Source organism: Bison bison, unplaced genomic scaffold (assembly GCF_000754665.1).
Source record: "Bison bison bison isolate TAMUID 2011002044 unplaced genomic scaffold, Bison_UMD1.0 scf7180017864199, whole genome shotgun sequence".
In the NCBI taxonomy this organism is placed as follows: domain Eukaryota; kingdom Metazoa; phylum Chordata; class Mammalia; order Artiodactyla; family Bovidae; genus Bison; species Bison bison.
In genome coordinates, this window is record NW_011494771.1 from 750,769 (window position 1) to 758,499 (window position 7,731).

At 40.6% G+C, this 7,731-nt stretch overlaps 1 protein-coding gene across 1 annotated transcript in view; it reads left to right on the top strand.

Moving 5' to 3' along the window:
• ADCY8 (adenylate cyclase 8 (brain)) overlaps positions 1-7,731 on the top strand; it is a 227,901-nt gene that overhangs the window by 118,256 nt on the left and 101,914 nt on the right.

A 7,731-nucleotide genomic window follows, 5' to 3' on the forward strand; every position in this document is an offset into this window, starting at 1 on the left:
GTCTTTTTTTTTTTTTTTTTCAGTTAGTTGGCTGGCTCAGAGAACTGAGGTACCCTCTGAAATTTAGAATCAGAAGGTCACTGTTGATTGGGAAATATAATAGCTGCAAGTGAGGTAAAGGTGAGGTCATTCAAGAGTAGCAAGTGATTTCAAAGCCATCAATATGATGCTATTTTTATGTAGCGTGGATTTGCATCTTCTATGAAACATAGGATGGGCACCCCTGGTGGCTCAGATGGTAAAGAATCCACCTGCAATGCAGGAGACACAGGTTTGATCCCTGGTTCAGGAAGATCCCCTGGAGGAGGGCATGACAATCTGCTCCAGCATTCTTGTGTGGAGAATCCCACGGACAGAGGAACCTGGAGGGCTATAGTCCATAGGGTCACAAAGAGTCAGACGTGACTGAAGCGACTGAGCAGTGCACGCATAAGACATAGGGCTCAGTACATAAAGTATAAATGATCAAAGAATCTAATTATTTTTTAACTATATCTTCAATACTAGACTCACACTAAACCCAGTGAGGTGCTCTTACTCTGAGAAGCACCAGAGAACTGAAGTTGACCAAAGGAGAACCGAAGTGGCTTCAGGGACGCTCCACGGCCCGAGTGCTTGGTCAGAGCATGGGCAAAATCACCTGCTCTGACGTGGGTTTTCCCTTTCATTATTTAGGGCGGGCACACATAGTTGACCTTATGTAAGTTATGTGAATTCATTGCACTTTTTTAAAGAAACTTACCCAAAAATGTCCATATATAATACTTGTAAACAGCTTCTGACATGCTCCTGAGCCAAGGAAAAGCTGAAACTGCTATGAAGTAAACAGACCAAATTGATAGTATCTGGAGCTTTGTGAAGACATATAGAAGTTAATTGTTTTAATCCCCAGAACTGAACATTTCTCACTGACTTGTCACTAAGAAAAATCTGTCTACTTAAAGGCATGTGAAATAGAAAAGGTTAAAATGCTGAAAGTCTTGCCTCTTTCTTCTGCATTTGAAAGATCGACAGGGTGCTCTGAGGCCAGGGTGACCTCTGTTTCCTTCCAGCTCTGTGTAAAGGAGCTGTAGATCAATGCATGGAACTCATTCCACTGGGCAAAGATGCAGGTTCAACCGTGTCTGCATGCATGGCAAGAGTCGACCCTTAGGTCTTCAGTGTTCTTTTGTGAGTGTTTACTTTCCTCGCAAATTATTATGCCCACACAAGTCATCACTGATTTCAATACCTACCTCTTTCCATCCCTGAATTGGTGCGCATGGTACAATTTGCTATTATAGAAAATTACAGTCTTAAATACTTCCTGGAGTTGGTGCATGCCCCGCTGAAAGTACCATCTGTTTCCTCTGTCTATTGTTAACTTGAGCCTGAATGCTGGTTATTTTTAAAAAGATGCACACCTCACCCTGAGCACCTCAGTAACTGTGCATAAAGTTGTCTCTCTTGCTTTTATGTTTTTCCTTTTATTTTTGGTCTTTCCTTTTGAAAAACTCCATCCATTTAAGCTGATTGTGGAAATGGGGATAATTTCTGTTAATAATTGTTTTAGTCTCAGTGTGCCTATCCTTACTACTAAGAATTGAGAACCCAGAAGAGAGGCAGAGATACTTGGTTTTAATTCATGATTGACTGATCTGGTAGAATTATATAGGAATACTAGAAATATTTCTCTGCTAATTTCCTAATGATCTTAACTGATATCACAAAGATGTCATTATTAGTCAAAGATTATTATTTTTGGTGTTTAACCATACCATATATTTCTTAAGATGCCTGAGTTTTGCCTGTATTTACCATCTTCAGGATGAGTAATCTCAGTTTGTTTTGATGTCTTAAGACTTAAGAGCTGATATGCTGATAACCAAGTGGTACTAATAACATTTTGGAAACGATTAAGTCAATTAAAATGGTCACAGATGCACTTGTGCTTAGCTCTGGAAGTCAGTGAGCCATATGTGCAGTGCAGGGACATAGAGTGTGCCTGGAAGAGATCAAGACTGGTCTGGCTGAGCCTGTGCTCTGCCAAATCACCCGGTCAGTACTACAGAAAGCCCAGACCATCTAAGTGTTAGCTTAACACAGACAAAACATACTAATGCTTTGTTCGGGGTTTTCTAGCTAAGTTGGCCGTTAGCTTCTATTGATTCATAAAGTATTCTTTGACGTATTTTTAATGACAGTGGTATGCCATGCTGTAATCGGTGCTATATGGATAGCAGATGTTTGGATAGTTACATTCTCATGTATTCATTCATTCAATAAAGATTAATTGAGCATCTGTTTCATGCCAACTACTGCTAGAATAATAGAGAAGGAGGGACAGAGGAAAGAAACACTTTACAGATGAAGTCAGCCAGTAGTTTATATGGTTTGGGAAGACAGGGATTGTGTCTGTTTCCCTTATCACTGTTGAGTCCACAATCAGAACAATACCTGGTGAATAACAAGGCTTGTTTACAGTTTGCTAATTGAATGAATTAAACTGATTAAATGAATAAATGTGGGTAGAAAAGGAGAAGACCCAATCAAGTTTAACTTCCTGGTTTTTTGCTTAGATCTGACAGGATGGATGGTAGACCTGCCCACCAAAATAAGCAATACTGGAATGGAAGGAAACACTAAAAGCCTGGGAGAGGTCCAAGGGGAGATATCCAAAGGCTGTTGAACACACACTTCTGGAGCTTAAGCATAAAAGGATTACACAAGGGATGTGAGTCTGGTAACATTTGAGGATAGATGAAACCATGAGAGTGAAAGAGATCATGCTAAGGAATATGCACAATAAAACAGTAAGAAAGTGTAAGACAGACATGCAGGAGGTAAAGGAGAGTCAGGATCCCATGACAGAGACAGATAGGAAGCAAAGTGACCAGAGGAGATTAGGCGATGAGGTATCATGGAAGCCGACAGAGCAGAGCATTGTGAGAAGGACGAGGTGATCAACAGTGTCCAGTGTAGCCAAAAGGCCCAGTTAAAGGACGACTGAAAATTGCCAATTTGAATTGGATTGGAAAACAACATTGGCAAGAGGCAGACTTGATGCAGTGGTGAAGTCAGAAGCCAGATTGTCCAAGTTGATATGAGAGAGCTCTGGATTTCCAATAACCCCAACTCCACCCCAGTCCCCTCTCCACTACCCATTTCAGGAGTCCGTTAGTAGTTTGCAGGAGCAAGGGAAGTCACTTAGAATTATTTCTGGCCTCTATGTGAGTCTTCAGTCCCAATCTATGCCTGAAGATAATCTCTTGGTTTAGATGTTGTGCATCTTCCCAGCCCCTATATCTGTGCCCTATTGGGCTAAAATTGTTTCAGCCCACTCTTGGACACCCTAAACACTTATGCTTTTTATCCTTTACTCTTGACATGGGCAGATGCTTTGCCCACTGATTTGGTGTCCTGGCTCCCTGAACCCTGGCTCAGATACCTGTGAGGTTTCCTATGCTCTGAGCCTCTGAGTGAAACGAAATTAAGAAAACTTAGAAGGCAAGAAGCTTATGATTATACATGGACTATTGAAATGTAAGATTACAAAAGTAGAAGTAGATAGCTGAAGTACACCACAAGTGTGAACATTTTGACCTCAAGGAGGATATCCAAGAAATTTCAAGGCTAGGCTGTTGAGTGAGTCATCAACATGGTCATTGAATTTCTCAGAACAGAGACAAAATTTGAGATGAAAATGAAGACGTAAGAAAAGGGTCCTTATTCTGAAGATCATATTTTCCCCATGCTATAACTAAAATCTGTTTGTAAGCTTGAGCTCTGGTTCATTCAATTGCTGAACAGTCTTTGTCTTTGAGACGGTGAGGATCCTGTAAGGAGAAGACAGACTTGGCCCCTATCTTTCATGAGCTTATTTTAAGGGAGTAGAGAATGCAGACAATTAGTCAAAACACAAAAGTACTGAGAAGTAAATATAGATGGATACATGACTAAGGATCAAATAGAATTTACTGCAGACTTACTACGTCAAGAGATCTCTGAAAATTTTACATGAGTGTTGAAAGAACCCTGCATTTGAATGACCTGGAAAAGGACATTATGTATAGTAGGAACAGCTTGTGCAAAGACCCTGGGTGGGGAAAAAAGTTTGGTGTGTTAGAAGAGCAAAAAGGCCCAAGTGACTAGAGCATAGTGAGTGGGGAAGGAAGGAACACAAGATGAAGTTAAAGGAGACAGAGGCTGAGCTTGAAAACCTGGTTGACTTTGGATCTTATTCTAGGGAAGTGATAGAACTATTTTAAGCTGGCCAGTGACATGATTTGATTTATATGTTTAAAAGATCATTCCAACTGCCTGTGGAGAATGGATTGTAGGGAGCAAGAATGGACTCATTAGACAAACAGCATTTTTACTTGTGATTTATAAGAGGATATCAAAGGTTGAAGCTTTTATGTCTCTATAAAGTGCATTGTGTGAGGATATGAATCATTTTAACTTGATTTTGTGTGTGTGTGTTTTATTGGAGTATAGTGGCTTTACACTACTATGTCAGTGTGAGCTTCTGCTGTACAGCAAAGTGCACCAGCCATACAACTTGATTTTTATGACAGGTGATATGCCAAGAGAGGTGGAGCTATTCTTTTAGAAGCAAACCCCCTTTTAAAGCCTGGGTTCTCTCCCCCGTTTATTGAGAAATCATCACCATTGTCCCATCCCTCCTTTTCACATTGATCATGACATCAGAACCTAGGCATTTTTCCATTACTCCTCTAGACCTTTTAAAAGAATCACTGGTGGGGAGAGTACAGATTTGGTACTTCTGTTATATATATTAGTTGTTTCTGTACAGGAGACTGACTTTGGTCATTATTCATGAAGTTCATATGTGTACTGTGAAGATCGAAAACACAAATGAAATTATTTTAGATCTGCTTCCAAACCACCATCATAAAGCAAATGTCACAATAAAACAGGTCACACCAATGTTTTGGTTTCCCAGTGCATACAGGTTATAGTAACAGTATACAGTCATCTATTAAACATGTGATAACATTATGTCTTAAAAAATGTACATACCTTAATTAAAAAACATGTTTTTGCCAAAAAAGATAACCATCACTTGAGCTTTCAGTGAATCATGGTAGTCACAGCACAGATCACTGATCACGGATCACAGCAGATATAATGCAGTAGTGTGAAATATTGTGAGAATCACCAAAATGTGACAGAAAGACACCAAGTGAGCAAATGCGGTTTTAAAAACATGGCACCCATAGACTTGCCTGAGGCAGGGTTCCACAAACCTTCAATTTGTAAAAACCACAATATCTACAAAGTGCAATAAAATGAAGTGCACTAAAATGAGGTATGCTTGTGCTCCACACAACAAGACAGACATTAAATGCATTTCCTTACCAGGAACATAGATAAACACCCATGGCGTCACTGACACTCATAGAAGTGGAGAGTCTGGGGCCGGGTACCACGTGGGGAGTGTTGCTCAAAGTCTTTGCGTTTCATTCCCACATCAGTCTTACTGGGTCAGTTTGATGTGCCTGCTTTACAAGTGACAAAATTGTGATGTGAGAGATAAGTTCATTCCCTGAAGGGCATATAGTGAGTGAACAACAGAAGTAAAACCAGAACCCGGTCATGTCTGATTCTGAAACCTTCATGCTTTGAATCAGGCTGCATTGCCTCCTCTCTGTGTCCTGAAGATGGATACCAGGTTTCTACCGTCTACCTTGTTTCCTGGTCAGTCAGTCTTAAAAGGTCGTGTGTGTGTGTGTGTGCACGTGTATGTGTCTTCACCCTCTGAAGATGACTCACTTTCTCGGCAGGCATATTTAGAAATTTTCTGTGAAAACTCCAGAAAAGGACCAGCTTTTCCTCCAGGTAGTGTTAGCAATACCCCTAACATCTCACTCCCTGAAAGTCCTGATGTGATCATTGTTGGCATGGAAAGGGTTAAGCAGGAAAGCCTCTCATGTCTATGCAGTAATAAAACAAGAAAGGAACCATTTGATTTAGTTACACTTAGCCTAGAGAACCTTGACTCCAGAAATGTGTAGGGAGTGAGGCTAGCCATGGTTGAAAGCAGGATATAAAAGCATATTTATGTTATTATGTTTTTATCAGTCCCAGCTGGGACTTCTCTTAGATCCTGTTTTCTGTAGCCATTGAAGAAAAAAAAAACTCTCATCTGATTGCCTTGCTGATCAAAGCCATGTGGACTTGATGTTGAGGGCCCGTTTTCTCATAGTAAGCCGGTTAGCCCTGTGTGTCTCCTAGTCTTGGGGCAAATTTCTGCAGGACCTCAAATTTGCCCCTTCATAGTGGGAACGGCTGGAACAGAAACTCAAGAGAATGGAGTCCTGGCCCTGATTCTCCGCATACTATTGCAAGGCCTGGGCCACCACGTCTCCCTTCCAGGCCTCAGGGTTCTCATCTGTGCAAAGGCAGAACTGGACCAGATGGTCCCATGACTTTTCTCTCAGCTCCAACACTGCCCCTTCAGTTTGTCAGCCTCAGACACATGTTGGAAGTCTGTGGCTATACTGGTGAGTTACCGACACTTCAGAACACTCAAAGCCCAGAGAACAAATAATTCACTAGGAATTATTTGCAATGATGGGAAGTAATGGGAATACCCCTTGTTTACAGTTTTCCTGGTATAACAGTTTAGCGTAACTGTCATCTAATAAACTGTCTTAAAATGTTAATACCAAATCAGAACCAAGAGTTAAAGCAAAAAAAAAATTATTGAGATGAAATTTCATCTAACTAGGGGATGAAGTCTGCCCTTTCTCTCAGTGTTCTGGATAATTGCATTTTGATTAAACAGAGGGGGGGGAACCAAACATCATTATAAACATCATCACACTTTGCTATTTTTCAGGCAAAATAACCATTCAAGCAAAATAATCAACATGACCATTGTATTCTCCTGTCAAGACATACTGATCACTAGGGTTTGATTTCTTTCCTTCTTTTTCTCTCTAAAGGTGGTATGCAAACTAAGTGGCCGAGCCCTTCTTTTTGCATATGAAAGGCCAGAAGACAAAGAACACTCGTAATTCAAGCTCATTTTACTTTATTATTTTTTTTTTTATATATTTTTTTTCTCTAATTTTACTTTATTTTTAAACTTTACATAATTGTATTAGTTTTGCCAAATATCAAAATGAATCCGCCACAGGTATACATGTGTTCCCCATCCCGAACCCTCCTCCCTCCTCCCTCCCCATACCATCCCTCTAGGCCGTCCCAGTGCACCAGCCCCAAGCATCCAGCATCATGCATCGAACCTGGACTGGCAACTCGTTTCCTACATGATATTTTACATGTTTCATTGCCAATCTCCCAAATCTTCCCGCCCTCTCCCTCTCCCACAGAGTCCATAAGACTGTTCTATACATCAGTGTCTCTTTTGCTGTCTCGTACACCGGGTTATTGTTACCATCTTTCTAAATTCCATATATATGCGTTAGTATACTGTATTTATGTTTTTCCTTCTGGCTTACTTCACTCTGTATAATAGGCTCCAGTTTCATCCACCTCATTAGAACTGATTCAAATGTATTCTTTTTAGTGGCTGAGTAATACTCCATTGTGTATATGTACCACAGCTTTCTTATCCATTCATCTGCTGATGGACATCTAGGTTGCTTCCATGTCTTGGCTATTATAAACAGTGCTGCGATGAACATTGGGGTACACGTGTCTCTTTCCCTTCTGGTTTCCTCAGTGTGTATGCCCAGCAGTGGGGTTGCTGGATCATAAGGC